Raw genomic sequence first — 17,168 nt, forward strand, 5'->3', positions numbered from 1 at the left:
CCTGGGCGTAGCAGGATGGTTGGCAGCATCCTTGGCCTCTACCAACTAGATGCCAGTTGCATCGCCCAGTTTTGACAACCAAAAATATCTCTAGACATTGCCCAATGTCAAGAAAAATCATGTTAATTAAGAACCACTGAATAAACAAGTTTCTTCTGTATAGCCCAGGGAACTATATTCAATATCTTGTCGTAACCTATAATGAAAAAACATATGGAAAGGAAAATACATATGTATATGTATGGGTGAAACATTATGCTGTTGCACCAGAAATTGACACAGCACATTCTAGAAAACTGACTAGATTTCAATAAAAAAAATTTTTTTTAATTAAAAAAAGAGAACCATTGAGAGAAAAAGAACCACGAAAAGGAATTTTCTTGATGTTGCTTCTCACATGCCAATGTTCAGGGCTGGACACTAAAGGAATTACAGAGGAAGGAGGGTGTGTGTGTGCGTGTGCATGTGAGTGTGTGTGCATGCCACAGGCGTCAGCTAATTATATATGGAGACAGATAGAAATGTCAACAATTTAAATTTAAGATCTATTGGGTGTTTTGTGCTAAACACTCTCCCCCTAGGTCTTGCATTTCGCGAAACAATATTGGCTTTTATTTGACATATTTACAGCAGTGGGATTTACTGAGACATAAAGAATGCATCAGTTAAACTTACTGGGACAGATTGCTTTTCTTTCCTTGAAGACCCAGGCCATCCACATTAGCCTACAAAAGTCTTGATTCAGTGTTTACAATAGCTGTCTTTCTATTAGTTTTAGACGGGCCAAATTGATTTTATTTTATGTTATTTGTAAATTCTTGCCCATTTGAGGGGCCTGAGATCGTAATTTTCCTAACTCGAGTGACTGTGGTGGTTTCTGGCTGTTGTATCTTGCTTGTATGACATATTGTTGGTTATATCTGTGATTTATTTGCTGCCGAGTCCTTGGTCAGGAACACAACTTCCAATTATCCAACCAATTATAACGCCGTTCCGTGGGAAAACTTCAGCAGCTGAAGCTGTTGACTAACCATAAGCAAAAAGAGCAGCTTCATGTCAGATAAACTAAAACCGAAATTTTTTTTTTGGCTGCCCATCTCCAGCATTCACAAGGCAAGGAGGAAGTAACTCCATCCATCGCTGAGTCACATTGCGCAGTTTCCCAGGCTGGAGGGGGTCGTGCTTGTCACTTTCACTGTCAAGACGGCCCATTGGTAAGAACTGTTCTGAACAATTTCCAAATTGAAAATAATTGCTCTGTTACTCCATGATTCGGCAATCTGGGTTCTGAAACACACTCAGGCAATGAAGCATATCCCCCCAAAAAGCTGGCTTCATCATCCTGCAATGTGGACCTCACTTCAGTTTTCACAGCAGAATGCTACTTTGCTTTCAGTTAACTTGTTCTCCAGCAGTATCTGAGAATGCTGTCTGGACGCTTGATGCGCTGACCGGGGAGCACACCCCTGATCTGCTCCAGCCCTGCCAGCCCCGACTGCTCTGCTGACGTCTGAGTTGCTGGGACGAAAGACACACCAAGTCTACCTTTCAAGGACCCGCCACGGAGGATGGGGATGAGGAGATGGAGAATCTTGACCACCTCCCACTCGGCCTCGTGCACCCTGGTTTTATAACATGGAAATGTTAGCGTGGAAAAAAAAATGTCCACCTTAGACCTGAGAACATCACACCATCCCTGAATCTCTATCAGTCCACCCAAAGTAACCAAACTGTCTAAACAAAGTGTCCTTGCTCTGTAAATGCCACTTCATCATTTCCCTTGTCCCATATTCCAAACAGATTTCTTCTTTTTTTTAATACTCTTTTTCATTATCTTTTTCAATGTAGGTCATTACACTAGAGTTCCCTGTGCTGTACAATAGGCCCTTGCTGTTTATGTATTTTATATACAGTAGTGTGCATGTGCAAGATTTCTTCTTTTAGAAAGAAATTCTGGTGCATCTACAGCAAAAATGTCTTGATGAGCTATACTGCCAAAATAATGCTGCATGGGGACCTCAAAGCTCAGTAGCTAACACCACCAGCATTTGCTCTCTCACTCACAGCTCCGCAGGCTGGCTGCAGCTGATCTGAAATGGGCCCATCCAGGTGCTGTGGGTTGGACTCAGGTCCGTGGCATGTGTGTTCGTTCTGGGACCCGGGCTGAAGGCACCACTCTATTTGCAACAGGCTTTTAAAATTTTTTTCCAGCAGATTTCCAAAGCAGAAGAGCCAAGCCCAGATGCACGAGCTCATTTCAAACCTCTTCACGTCCTGTCCACTAACATTCCATTGGCTATAGAAAAACATATGGCCAAGCTGAGCATCAATGGCTCAGGAAAATAAACTTCACCCACGCAGGAAAGGGAAAGAAAGAAATATTTGCTGAACCATAATTCAAACTATCACAAAAAAGGCATTTGAAAAAGAGACTAAAAGAACAGTTAAATAGAGATGGGGGTTTATTTTTCTTAGCTCCTTCTTGAATTAACCTGGGCAACACTGTTTCTTCCATGCATCCAGTTTTTGTTCAGAGATTATCCCCTCTTGCTCTTTCTGTCCCCTCCATCCTCATCCCAAGAGGCTAGCACATGACCCAAAGAGCAAGTTGAGGTCCCTTTGTCACAGTGACTAGTGTATCTTAGGACGAGGCTGGTAAGCTGGGACAAGGACTCACTTTTTTTTTAAGTCACATGCAAAGCCATATCTTCTTCTGGATTCTCAAATTTTGTGAGTCAATTAATGTCTAGGCTTGATGGACTTTCTGTGTAGGAACTTGACCACAGATAGGATCTTGATTGACACAGAGACCATCACCAGGAGTGTGGTGTAGTAAGTAACAGATCTAAAATATGAAAATGCTAAGCTGAGTAAACAGATTGGAAAGCACTGCGAGCTCCTTATTCACAGCACCGAAGCTGATAAGCCAGGTTATTCGGGACACAGCCATCTCTCAGACTGCTGCTTCTCGGGCTTTGGACCACATGCCCACAGACGTGGCTGCACTGGGGAAGCTGGTAGGAGAAATTCAGTATACTGGAACATATGAACCGCTTTTTGTGGCCTTTTAAAAGGTACAACAAATGTCCCACCAGAATTGGATAAACATATGTTAAAGCTGATGCACCTGAAAGAGGAAGGAATGTACAATTTCGATGAAAGATGACCTTCCGCATGAAAGCTGTCGAGTGAGGACGTTGACCATTGGGTGGTCTGGGTCTCTGCAGGGTTGGTGAAGTTTATTCTCTCTCCCAATCAACAGTGTGCGCCAACCAAATCAGGAAGGTAAGGAACCATGTTGGAAGATGTTATGAGGAAATGAGGCAAATTAATTTTCTGATCATTGCCACGTTCTTCCTGCTCTGTTTCCTCTGTGACAAAGAGGATGGCCACCCATACCGCAAAGGCACAGATGGCTGCTACGCATGAGTTCCCATGAATTCCAGAGGACTTCCCTTCCCTCGACCATTGTGTCAACGAGGCAATGCAAAGATGAAGATCACTAAAGGAAGGATTTCAGGGATGGACAAGGCAACCATCCTATTCCTGAGAAACAGGAATTCTCTGGCAGGATTTTAACTTATGAGATCCTGACCCACCAAAATCCCTGACTTTGGATACTAGTCTCTGGAGTTCTAACCTAAAACATTTCTAAAGGAGTAACCAGAATATTTAGTTTCTAAGAAAGCCCTCAGATGTGAGAAATAGCCACCAAAAAATGGGCTAATACGGGGGCATTTTCATCAATGCCTTTCTAGGATACAGCCACAGAGGACAATAGATCGGGAAGATTCTACCGAAAAACTGAAAAGTTGGCCACAAGGGCAAAGGACACGAGTACAGACAGCCAGACCAGCTGAGCAAGCACTCGTTCTACTGCGGGACAGGAAGTCCTTACTGTTCCTGCCCAGCTGCATATACATTCAATCACGCATTCATTCAACAAACACTGGTTACCTACCATGTCCCAGACAATGTTACAAATTACATCAGTGAACAAAACAGAAGTTTATATGTGCAATGAAGCAGTGACTACTAATGTTTCCCATTCCATCCTGGTTTTTGTTCTTTTTTCCACGATTGTATTGAGGGTGTTGGGTGCCTGGCTGTGAGGACTGCACATCACCCAGTAGCCCTAAACCCGGTGTGGGGTTCAGCCTTCACATAAAATTTTAATTTCTCTTTCTGGGGTTTGAGTGAGTGTGTCAATGTGGACATTAAAGCAAGGAAAAAGCATACATAGTACTAAGATTGTACATGAGTGTTAGACAGCTGAGAGGTGTATCATAGTAGAGGGTTGTTGTTTATATGTTTCCTCTTTTTTTTTTAAGAGCAGACTTAATATTTTGTTTGGGGCCCACTCCTTCCTCTCTAGGTCCACATTTTCCGGACATGTATCTATTTATAGCCCTAGGAATGGAAGCCGAAGCGAATCACCGCATTGCGTTCTGCTCACAGTGGTTGACTCAGGGATGGGTATGACCAGAGCAAGTTCCATTAAAGTAAATCCCAGGACTCTGAGGAAGGCTGGGAAAGACGCTCACCAGTTACCACTGGATCTGAACCTCAGATTATGTGGTCTCCTGGGCTTCTGTCAAACACCTACTCCATTGATCATGAGTAAGGATGCAAACAGGCGGAAGCTCCTGGTTCAAGTACAAAAGGAGTCAGAAAAGACACTAGAAGTTCAGAGACTGAACTTGTTCAGTACTGAGAGTAGCCTCGGAACATCGAACACAACGATAAAGAAGGTAATCATTCAAACAGTCGTTCAAAGGCCCCACGGAGGACCATCAGGAGCTCCTCCACTGTACAGTTTAGGTCTCTCTTCCTTGGAGTTGAGAAGCATTGGCCCCCCAAAGGGAGGACTTTGGACAAAAATGCATGGCTGTCAAATTTCTGGTAAATTTTCTCTGTATCTTTGACTCCTTTAATCATTATTCAGTGGCCTTCCAGTATTCTCTATAATTTCTATTAATGACCAATCTCCCTTGAAAGGAGTTTCATTATCTGGGTTTTATTACCCGTCTTACCCACTACTGCTGTCTTCCATCAGTCGGGGGGGGGGGCTGCTTTTACAATGATACTCCAAATTTACAGGCTCAAAGAACAGAAAGTTTGCTTTGCTCTAAAAGTTCAAGGTGAGAGTCCAAGGCTGGTGGGATCCAAGCAGCCACCCAGATTCCTCTCAGCTTGTGGCCGCACTGTTCCTTGGGGTCTTACCATCATCGGCATGGTGGGGCTGAGTTGCAGCCACGCTAAGGAGACGCAAGACGCCTGTCCACAGCCTGGAAGGTCCACGGGCAGGAGGGGCGGGCACTTTCCATCGGAGAGAACCCAGTCGGATGATCATTGCCAGGACAAGTGGGAAAGGGTGCCTAGTCATGAGCCTAGCGGGAAGAGATGAAGTTGGGTGGAAAATAATCGTCTTCACCACATAACCCCACCCTCCTGAAATCCTTAGTAAGAAAGGGGAAAATATAGAAATGCTATTAGCTTATTTTAGCACCAAGTCTATGCTTACCCGAGGAGACCCAAATTAGCTCAGGAAGAGCCTACTGACAGCCCTTACAGCCATTCTCCAGGGCAAAATGCATAGCACCCACCGACTGAGACCAGAATCCTGGAAGGAGGTGACTGGAATGAAAGGGATGGGGCAAGAATGGAGAGGCAAGAGGACGGACTCCTCGATGCCCATCCTGCCTTCAAAAGTCTTTGTTTAAAATTCGTTTGAAATTTCTGTCTCAGTGACTCATTCCTTGGCAATAAAATACTCAACCAGCCATAGTCCCTTAGAGTCTAATTTTCAGAAGGCAGGGTAATGCTTTCAATCTCGTACACCATTGTTTGAGGCCCGTATGTTATTCTGGCATTGTCAGAAATCTCGGTGCCTGGGGGATCTGGCCAGATGAAAAAGTTCCCCCCAAACTGATGATGGGTGAGAAGTGACCCTAACCGCTCTGACTGGCTTCACAGGAAGGGAGAGCCGTCCGCTGGACTGTTGAGGTTTTCCAGAGTTTTTTCTCTCTCCTCTCCTCATTCCTGAGTGAGTCACTGGATCACATGCCTTTATCCCCCTCTTAGGTACAGATGACTCACACATTTATTTCTGTAACTACGACCTCTCTTTAAGCTCCATAATTCCATGCCCAGTGCCTACCGGACAGCTCCATCTGGGTCTCCCAACGCTCTCTTCCCACTCAGCCTGCCTAATGCTCTCATTTCCCGCAAGATCAGCTTCTGTCTGCTTTCTCTGTGACTTGCTGGTGCCATCAACCACCGAGTCAGTCTGCTCGGACCCCTGGGGGTTACTTGTGGATCCTCCATCTCCTCTGTTTTCTATTTAATCAACTCAGAAAGTCTTATTAATTTGACCTCATAAATAACCCCATCCCTAGGGGATCTTACCACTTTTTATTTCCCTCTTAGCCATAAATATTGGAATGACTGATTGACAGGTCTTCTTGACCCAGCGTTCTCAACCACTGGCTTCCCACACCGCCGCCCCAGATTCATTTTCCAGATTGCTGCTAGAAGGTTCTATCTGACCATCTCACCTCCTCATGCAAAATCTTCCAGCGATTCCCTGTTACCTGGCTTACAAAGTCCAACACCTCCAGAGGGCGTTCAGGCTCTCCACAGTCTGGTTCCCCCTGATCTCTTGAATTCATCCCGCAGCTCCTCTACCAGCTCCTCTGCCCCTTCGGTTCCAGCATCATCTCTAATTCCCTGCACACATCTTGCTGCCCAATTGTCTTTGCTCACACCTCTCTCTTCCCCCATAGTTTTTCTTACGATGTCCCCTCCTTGTCCTGCACAACTCAGCCTCGGAGCCCCTTGTCTGGTGCTTGACTTTGGTCCTTGGCTGCCTTCTCCCACCTCCCCTTCTGGGTTAAAGGTCCTTCTCTGTGATCCCACAATCTCCCATGCATTCCAGAATTCATCCCCTTATGACCTGGCATGGAAATGACTTCATGTGTCTAGCTCACCTCCTGGGCTGTTATTTTTTTCAGGGGAAGGGCCATGTCTTGGTCACTCTGTTTTCCAAGTGCCCAGATCTGGCACACACCCTGCTGTGACAAAATATTTCTGTGATTCCGCCTCATCTGTCAGGAAAGCATGCCACATGCGGGACAAACTGGGACTGTGAATGAAATTAGCAAGAAGGTCAGGCAATGCTTGGGAAGTTCAGCATGGGTTGCCTCCTGCCTTCCACCTGCTGATGCTGTGAAAAGGAAAGAAGAGGCTGGAGGGGAGGGTGGCCTTTTCCTCTCGCCCAGCCCAGCTGGCAGCGACTTCCTGTCTGCGGGGATTACGTCAGGTCCTCAGGTCCGGAGGGATCCGGCTGCCACTGGTTGGCCGGTAGGCTGGTTTTGTTTCTTCTGTCTCTTCCACCATTCTTGCTGTGTCTCTGCAAGAAACTCATCAACCCTAGCTGTTAACTGGTAAATCTTCTGTTTGCTCTCAGGATGAATCCTCAGATGGCAGAGAAAGGATTTTCTTTTTACACGTGATCAAAGAGAGAAGGGGTGTGAGAAGATGCGGCCTGAGAAGTCAATGACAAATCAGCAGATTTGAGATTTAAATTCTTAATACTTTTGTTTTCTGAAAGCCTTGGAAAGAAATCTAAAGAAAGAAAAGAAACCAAATGCCAAACATGTTCATTCGGATGGTGACTGAACTGCAGTCCTGCTTCTCTGATGAGCACTCCTGCTCTGAGCCCCTCTGAAGAAGGAGCCAGGCTGGAGTGACGGCTTGGTGTGGACCCCGGGGCCACTGTTCCTGTGTGTGTGTGTGTGTGTGTGTGTGTGTGATTACCAAAAGGGAAACACTTCAGACTGGAGGAAAAAACCACCTCATAGTAGGCCCCAGGCATTTATTTAGAACATTTAAATCAGATATTACCATCTTTTTCACTCGAGCCTAGAGAAGTTATCTATTTCCATCATATTAATATAAACCACACTAGGGTCAGTTAATTTGCAAATGGAAAGGGGACTCAAGGTAGTCCTATATTAGCTCAGAAATGATAAAAAGAAAAAAGATCTAGTCATCACCTGACCTGTTTCCTCACGGTCATCCACACCTATGAGGGGGGACACTCGATCCTTATGTTGGGGTTTAGAGGGAGGGGCTCTTTGGGGTATAAGGTTAGCGTTTCCCTCAATTGGACTATATGTCTCCTTGGGGCCTCTTCTGGACTTAGTGAAATGACTGTCACATACCCCAGAGTTTCTGTAGACTTGACCAGGGGTAAAGATGTTGTCCTGCCGGACCTTCTTGGTAGAGGAAACCCTGATTTCAGGAACTTCTTCAGCCCTTTGTGCCTGCGGAGGTCTGGGCACTTCTGAAGAAAATGCCTTGGTTCTCCATCAGGTGGCTCTTGGAACCCGCCTTAGTGTTCGTGCTTCGGGAGTCAGGCCCTGACTCATGGGGCAGGGTTCCTGGTCTGTGCCAAGGAGCCGGAGACGGCAGCCTTGGGCAAAACTGAAATCCCACGCGTGCTTGTAAAGGAGCAACAAAACTCTGGCTTTCCTCACTAAGTCTCTGAGTCCGCCATGACTGTTTCTTCCCCGGAAGGAACCCGCTGGTATGTTTCACTTCATCCAGAAATAAGAAGGATTCAGGGGAAGATCTGGTGAGCTTTGAATTGATAAATAGAAAAATGCCCTTGACCTTTGCCCCAAGTTGGAGTTAGAACAGTGGGTAGCATTTACCTTGCAGCAAGTGCCACATGTAGCTGACTTTAGGGGGCCGCTACACCCCCACCAGTGGTATCTGTGGCTCTCTGGGCGACATGCTGTCTCATCCTGTGTTTGGCAAACTATAGTCATACTGGGAGAGCAGCAAAGGCTGGTCTGCTTCTGCAAAGAAACCTCATGAGTCTTGGAGGTTCTCATGCACTGTGACAGTGTACCAGCAGCTGAATGCCAAACAGAAGACAGTTTTTCTAGTGTCGTTATCTGTTGGAGTCATGCCGTTCCTTCTATACATGACAATGTCAACAGGGCCATCTCTTTAAAAGAAGTGCCACCCATGATTGTGTTCCAAGGTGGCTGCAAGACAGATCACTGAAGCAACATTTAATGGGTGACTTTCTTCATCATTCTGTGATTCATGTCACTGACACTGGAACTTAACCAACAAACAGATTTAGTGTCAAATCTGGCACTGACTCTGCTCCCCCAGGAACCTTTGATGCTACGTTGCCCAATTACCAGTGATGACCAGGAGATTCTATGCTGTTTGTGAGGTGGAAAAAAACAGCTCCCCACAAAAGGACACAGCACCTCATCTGTACTCCGTGCTTCAAAGGTTGTTCCTTGCAGTGGTCTTGGCTCTTACTTTCTTTTTTTTTTCAAACATTTTTTTTTATTGAGTTATAGTCAGTTTACAGTGTTGTGTCAATTTCCAGTGTAGAGCACAATTTTTCAGTCATACATGAATATACATATATTCATTGTCACATTCTTTTCCGCTGTGAGCTACTGGCTCTTTCTTTTGAAGCTGGGACTTGAAATACATAGATTTTGTATTCATTTTTGGTTTTTTATTCTCACACAAGTTTATTCTTGCAGCAGTCACTGCACATAATGGCATCAGTATTTGCAAGGGGAGCCCCACTAGTGCCATTAGAAGGATGCTCCACTTTGCTTCCAGGTTCAGACAATACTGTTTGAAACCAGAGAAGGTCTTGCACGATACCCAAGCGATGCAGATACTGTAGATGCTTTCGAATGCCCCATGAATCTAAAAGATGTTGGTAACTCAGAAGGCTGAACTTCAGTGGCACTAAAAATAGATTTTTAAAGAGAAACGTTACACATATATGGCGCATCAACTTGGAGACGTTTGGAGTTTCCATTTGTTGTTCTTCCAATCTTTCTCATGCCTGTAGATGAGATAACTTAAACACAATTTTCAGTATTACATTTCACTAAAAAAAAATATCCTAGCATAGCAGAACATTGCTGCTCTCCCAGAACTTTAATGAATCGGTTCACAAACATGTATTTGTGTTTCGTGAGTGTTCAACAGCAGTCATACTCCTTCATCATTGGTGACAGGACAAGTCATCTGAGTTGGCAGACCTGAAGAGTATGAGCTTAACCCTAAGGATTTCTGAAGTTGAATGTTTATTCTTGGAGGCCTGGGCTGCTTTCTTAAGAAGGGCAAAATACCGCATACACACAGATGATAGGAAATAACACGATCGTGTTTACTGTAACTTGATGCAAATTCTCACCACATCCTCTGTATCCGGTCACTTTAAATTACATAGTAAATTCAAAATACTTAGAAATAGTTGAAGAATCTTGAATGGCTTCAGACTCGAGTAAAATTTATCAGGTCCAAGTGAACTCTCCTTTGAAGGCTCATCTTCTTGTCCACACGTTGGTGCTCTCCAAGTGAAGACTCTGGAGGCACGTGGGTTCACACCAGCACCCCTCCCTGCCTTCTAAAGATGATGAAAAAGTGTGACCGAGGACTTCTTCACTGAGGACCCCATGATGCCTCCAGGACCCTGTCATCTGTTTCTTGCTTTTCTCCTTTTGTTATCAGTCGTCCACTCCCTGGCCTTGGCTTCTGCTGGGATGGACTTCATCTCCCACATTTTATTGCTGAAGAGGCAGGGGAGAGCTCTGAAAACCCCAGATCTTCTATATTTGCTTCAAATGGCATCAGAGTCTAATACAGACCAGAGGTAGGGTGCTTGCTGTCCTCTTTCCTCAAGTGGACACTTGGTGTCTCCAGATCTTTCAAATTAAGTGATGTCCAGTTCAATAGACTCCCCCACCCCGAGAATTCCAAGCTCCTATCATGTGGACTCCTTCAAAGACATGCCACACACACACACACACATACACACAAACGAGAACAACAACCATTAACAGTAAGCTCAAGAAAACTGAGTTTTGCCTGGGAAGGCAGCGTGCCTGCCTTGCTGGTGAGGAGTCCTAAGCTGAACAGTCCATCATCAGTGTCATGAAAACAGTACACTCTTCAATGGGAAATAGGTGGGTGACTTGGCCCTTCCTGGGCTGATCACATAATGGCCCCAGGCTGACTTTTGATAAGGAACATGGCAGAGTTCAATGCGCTTGTTAAAGAGAAATGTCACAGATCAGCTCCTGGAAACTTTTCTACCCAAACCGACCTCAGCCTGTTTATTTTCAAATCTATGTATCGCTCTTTTAGGCAGGTTTCCAGGAGGATCATCTGGATATGAGTGTATTTCCAGCTCCCACCCTTTATAATAATGGCCAAGAAGAAACTGACCAAACCAAAAGGATTGTACTTGCAGCATCAACAGCCCCTTTGCTGGATGTTTCACACGAACAAAGAAATGCTGTTGTGCGTCCCCAGCCTGTGCTTTCATAAGTTCCTAATTCTAAGTGATACCGTTTCAAATTTCATCTAATTCTTAATCATTTGAATTATTCGCACATGTACATATTATGCTTATTATATTTTCAATTATTTTGGTTTGTGTACCCAGAAATAACAGATATTTTTTAGCAAATATAAATATATCACTGGCTGCCCAAGTGTAAGCTGTTACCAAGCTCCTCAGCCCACTGGGCAAGAATGTGTCCCATCCCGTATCAGCTTCCTAATGAGACAGAGGTGTTTTTCACTGATTTTTTACTTTTCCTAATGCAACCACTGCATTACTCTACATCAATATTAGACTCCAGTTAGATAGATTTTTGACATCAATTTCTTTTTTCCCTCCACTTTTAAATAAAAATAATTGTCTCCGGAAACCTGAACAGCTTTCATTACTTACCTGGAGCCAATCTGTACTGGAAAAAAATGTTTTGGGGTTGTTCTCCTTAAGGAGGGCTGTGTTCAATTAAATGGAATACCCCTTTCCGAATTTATTTGCATTCACAATTTAATAATGTTGAATGTCACTCTGTGGGACAAGGACAGGGAACTAGTACTTGCTTATATCAATACCCTAAGGTAGCTCGTTCTGGTCATACGCAGCCATCAGTGTGCCCCTGTCCCCTCCATTCTCTCCGGCAGGGCGTATGCGTCCAGATGATCGAGGAGCAGGTCCAAAGCATCGAGGCAGAAGTTAAAAGTGTGTGGTCAAACCCAACAACATTTTATGCTGTTCAGTATTTTGATCCACTACAAAGCGATGTCAAATGCAGGGTTAGATCACACTGACGTGAAACTGACTGATTCACTTACTGACTGTCCTGATGAGGGCCAGCGTCAGGAGAGAGTTCCTGGGCTTGTGAAGAGCACCTGCTTTTCCTTCATCTCGAAGTGATGTCTCCCAGCCCCCTAAGTGACAAATCGAAAAAGCGGTGTTAGGAATCCTCAGAAAGGTGTCATATGCTATGTAGTATATCCTCATTGTCGTGAAGCTATTAGAATGTCTTACTAACCTTCTTTCAAGAGGCACCTCCTTATTCACTTCCTGTTGGTGAATCATTCATAAATTGATAAAGATTTGTCTCACTATGTTTGAATAAACATGGATCTTGCTTATCTAGTTCTTGGTTGGGAAGGTTTTTGGGGCTAGAAAGAAAGCCCCATTTAGGTCAAAAGGACAGTATGTAAAGGGAAGCAGAAAGGAACTTGGTTTTATACATGTTTAATTTTAAACATTCTATCGCATCCTAAAAATCAGGAGTGTATCCGGTCTTTGTGGCGACGTCAGGGTTGACTGTGCTGATCAGTAAGAACATAGCTCTGAGATCCAGATTCTGGAGAGGGGTTCAGGAAGGCACAGTCAAGGCAAGTGCCTCAAATGTCATAGGCACCCGGCTGGGACCCAGTCGCACCACATGACAAAGCTCACGTGGTGAGACCGCATCAAAGGTATGCAGGCTCAGTGAGGACGCTCTGGCCCCCAGAGCTGTCCCATCTCAATCTATGTAACTCCACGGGAGTGACCCCGACTTCCCAGGCCCCAAGAATGTGCTCCTTGTTTGCAGAAGGGGCGTACTCAATTGGAAGTAACTTCCGATGAGAAGCTGTGTCTGTATTTACCCGTGGGGAGGTGGGAGAGCCCTAGACGGGGAGTGGAACAGCCCAGCAGGCTGTGGTTGAGTTTCTCTGCTCTAGATAATGGACCTGCTTGCAACTACCTCCTCATACCACTGGCCTTCCCCGCCCACCCCGCCAAAAAGGCAATAGTTACCGCCTGTGATCTGCTCTCAACAAGTGTGTCTACAGGTAGGCAGTTCGTTCATGCCTCCCTCAAGCTGGACTCACAGCAAGCTTCATTCTTGGACTTTACATTTGCCTAAATCAGGTTCTGTTTTAATGCTACGCTCTTGATTTTTTTTTTTTTTAAGATTTGGGGGGGTAGATTAGATTTGTTTATTTATTTATTTTAATGGAGGTACTGGGGATTGAACCCAGGACCTCAGGCATGCTAAGCACGCCCTCTGCTACTGAGCTCTACCCTCCCCCGGCCATGCCCTGATTTTTAAGGGGGACTCTGCGTGGCATCCTTGCCTGTAGAATGCAGGTTGAGAACACCGATGACATTACTCAGTGTTTCCCAAATGAGGCCGCAGCAGTACAATTTCTTTGAGAAATTAATACACAAAAAATACATTTCCTTCCCTGAAGAACTAGTTTCTTCATATCTAATAATAAGACTTTTTTTTTTTTTTTGGTTTGGCTCCCAGGAGACTTAGAGCCAGACTTACCTGTGTTTGTAACCATGTGAGCCCATGTGGCCTGTGTATTTGCATTCTATTTTCATCATTCCTTCTTTTCTTTCTCTTTTTCCTTTCTTCATGAATTTGTTTCAGTCTTACCCTGGTAAATTACTCTGAGAAAAGAGGCAGAGATACATAATAATGATTAAAAAGTAGAACCATGTTTGGTAATTTTCAAAGTAAAGGTTGCTTCACTTCAGCATGATAATTGGCCAACTTCTAATGACAAATCTGTGACTTATTTAATTGGGCTGCATGTAGTGTTTCTTTCAAAGTAGTATGTATTCGCATTAAAACACAGGAGACAAAATAAAAAATACTCTTGCGTTTTGGTTGGCTTAAGTTTCAGGAATTTTTCGATTCTACTTCTGCAAGACAAATCAGACGTTTTTGAAAAAACGGATATAGAATCAATCTATTCAGCTACTGCCAGAGATTGAATCCTACGTTGTAATACAAAAAAAAAAAAAAACCGAAAAATAAAAGTTATTTTTAAAGTTACTTACATTAGCTCAGCCTTACTAATTTGCAGATGCCATGACCGAAAAAGGACAGTTGACTGAAATCAAAAATAATTGTAAGAATTATGTATGGTAATGACCTCGTTTCAAACAGCACAAAACAGAGTTTCCTTCCACCGTTTCTCCCTCTTTCCTTTTCTTTCCTTTCCCTTCCTTTTCCATCACCCTCTTATTCAGAAATTTCTCTTTCTTTTCGATCAGAGAATAGAGATCAGGGTCCCCATTTGCATAGAACTGGGCAATATTAGAAAGAAAAAGGTTTATCGTGTGCATTTTAATTTTGAAGCATCTTAAGGGCGAATAGGACCCTTAGTTTTGATGGAGCTTCTACAGGTGGGTAATGTTTGGGAGGCAGGTTTCCGGGAGAAGGAAAGCAAGACACAAGGACTCTGAAGGGAGACCAGGAGAGAGGAGTTCAGAGGAGGAATCTGCATTGATGGAAAAATTGAAAACAAACTAATAAGCAACACCGTTTTGCATCATACTCTGGACATCCATTCATGATCATAGGATCGTAGTATTTTCTTACTCGTAACGGATTGTCCGCTTTTGCCCCTTCAGAAGTTAAGGACTTTATTAAAGAGTGGTTAAAACCTTGACTTAACCATAGAGCAACAGACTGTCACGCTGGAAAGAGATTCATGGTTTGATTCATAGAGCTTCTGAAAAACAATGGAGAGAAAACATGTGAAACTGTTTCAGAAGCTGTTTCAACCAATCCAGAGATGTTTAATTGAACTCTTATCTGTTATCCAGAGAGATGTGCTTCTGGAGGCCCATCAGACCTCGTGGTTCTTTTGGAAAGTTCAGTGCTTACCATCACATGACTCTGGACATGACCGAGCACATCCTTCTCCAAGCTCAGTGTCTATAAAGCACAGCTTAGGAGTTACTCAGACAGGCTCTGTATTGACCAAACGGGCTGAGGACGGACACGCCCTGGGCCTTCTCTCCTGTTCCTGCCGAGTCCTGTGCTCTGTCTCCCGCAGCTTCTGCTGCTTCTGCACCGGTCAGAGCTCAGCCTCTTTGGTTGGGGAAAGGGGCTGCCAGGCTCCCAGAGGCGGGGATGTTATCCTGTCAAGGCTGGAAAAGAGCAAGTTGAGATTGGATCAGGAAGTGTTGTTGTAAGTCACCAAGCTGACGTGTAAGTAACGAGAGAATCACAGAATCTCCACTGAATGGCGAAGACAAGCACAGGAGCCCTCAGCGCAGAGTGCATCGCATAGGAAACTGATAACCAGATCCTCCCACACCCAAGCAATTAAAATAAAGTAACCTCCTCCCCATTTCCCGGCATCACGCACGTCCACCCTCAATCAAAATGAACTTGACATTGTATAAATTCCGGCGATGCAGCTTTGACTGTCCTTTCCCAGATGACGGGAATTTCTGGAAATAAAACACAGTGATTTCTCACATAGAAATGTGTTAAATAATCACAAAAAGCCATCCCCCCACTGTTCTTCCCTAATATGGAAACTACGACTGAAATCAAATGAAGGAAAAATGTGTAAGATGCCCATTTCTATCTTGTGGAACATAATTTTACTAATTTCAATAGGTTTCTATGTAATCCACCCATTTTTTTCTTCTTTCATTAACCTAAGGAAATTTCCAAGTGAAAAACATGTTCATTTTGTGAACAATGGACCTGATAAGGGTTGGAACAAATTCTTCTTTTTGTCTGTAACTTTAAGTGTTCTTTACATACTTTTGTGAAATTAGAATGAATGAAATAAGGTGAGATGATCTAGATAGCAGTGAAATATTTATGAAATAAATTTTTTTACAACAAATCATTTACAGCACTCATAGACTGGGTCACAAACTGAACCATGCTCTTCATCTGCCTGTAACTTCGAATTGGGAGACCAAGCAAGTAAAGCAAGGATTTATTATTATGGCATGCTCTCAAGGGGAGAGGAGGCAGACTCAGGTGAGTAGCTAGCCCTGAGTTTCTTTGGCAAGCTGATTATCTGGGGTGTAGAAATAAATGGGTGCACTTACATGTGGAATCTAAAACAATGGTGCAAACAAACTCATTTACAAAAGAGAAACAGACTCACAGCCATAGAAAACAAACTTACAGTTACCAAAGGGGAAACGGTGGGGAGGAATAAATTAGGAGTTTAGGATTAGCAGGTGCAAAATACTATGTAACAAAATAGATAAATAATAAGGGTCTACTGTATAGCACAGGGAACTATATTCAATAGCTGTAATAACCTATAATAATATATGTATAACTGAATCACTATGCTGTACACTAGAGACTAACACAACACGGTAAATCAACTATACTTCAGTTTAAAAAAAAAGAAATGAATGGGCTGAATATTCACTAGGGAGGGAGGGATTTGGGATTGAGTTTAAAGCCCTCCTCGTGAGACCGTGTGGTGGCCTGCGTGCAGCTCTGTGCATCCTGGGCAACTCCCGGAGGCCAGTGCCACCCAGCATCCCAGCTCCGGCTCTCATTGGCTGGGAGGCTGGCAGAGGGCAACACTGCGGTCAGGATGGCTCGCCCTGCTCCAGACTTAGGAGAGAGCTCTGTGAACTCCACTGCTGCTAGCTGTTACAGAGCCTTTCTTGGTAAGACGCCTCCTGCTAGAAATGGCTTATCAAGTCCCATCAAGTCATAGGATATGTCTTGATGTTTTAAAACCATTTGGGAAGCACTATATTATGTTATGCCTGGCTTAAGATAAGGGATCATCCTGCAGAAATACAGAAATATTTCAAACTTACAGGTGGCCCATCTTTCAGAGTCCAATCCCAAGTGGTACATTTTAAGTGGAATCTAAAAACCTGCTGTCCAGCTTCAGGCCCACATCCTATTGGACCCGTAATCCTGTCTAAAGGGTTTTGTTTGTTTTATTTCCTACAGCTGCTTTGATTTGCTTGAGTTCACATTTGTTTCTGTCCTTGAATGTTTTCATTAATAAATTATAAGGAAGGT

At 44.0% G+C, this 17,168-nt stretch overlaps 1 protein-coding gene across 9 annotated transcripts in view; it reads left to right on the plus strand.

Annotated features, from left to right (window-relative positions):
- SUGCT (succinyl-CoA:glutarate-CoA transferase) overlaps positions 1-17,168 on the plus strand; it is a 622,782-nt gene that overhangs the window by 589,644 nt on the left and 15,970 nt on the right. For 7 of the 9 annotated variants that reach the window (XM_032484269.1, XM_032484260.1, XM_032484262.1 and 4 more), the window contains one exon: positions 16,019-16,148. The exons of 1 other annotated variant lie outside the window; for it this stretch is intronic. The gene's annotated coding sequence lies outside the window, so the exon portion shown is untranslated. Of the gene's footprint in view, positions 1-1,103; positions 1,215-16,018; positions 16,149-17,168 lie in introns of all 9 variants that reach the window. One more of the 9 variants, XM_032484261.1, reaches the window with a different exon arrangement.

The sequence above is a fragment of the Camelus ferus genome, chromosome 7 (genome assembly GCF_009834535.1).
Source record: "Camelus ferus isolate YT-003-E chromosome 7, BCGSAC_Cfer_1.0, whole genome shotgun sequence".
NCBI lineage: Eukaryota > Metazoa > Chordata > Mammalia > Artiodactyla > Camelidae > Camelus > Camelus ferus.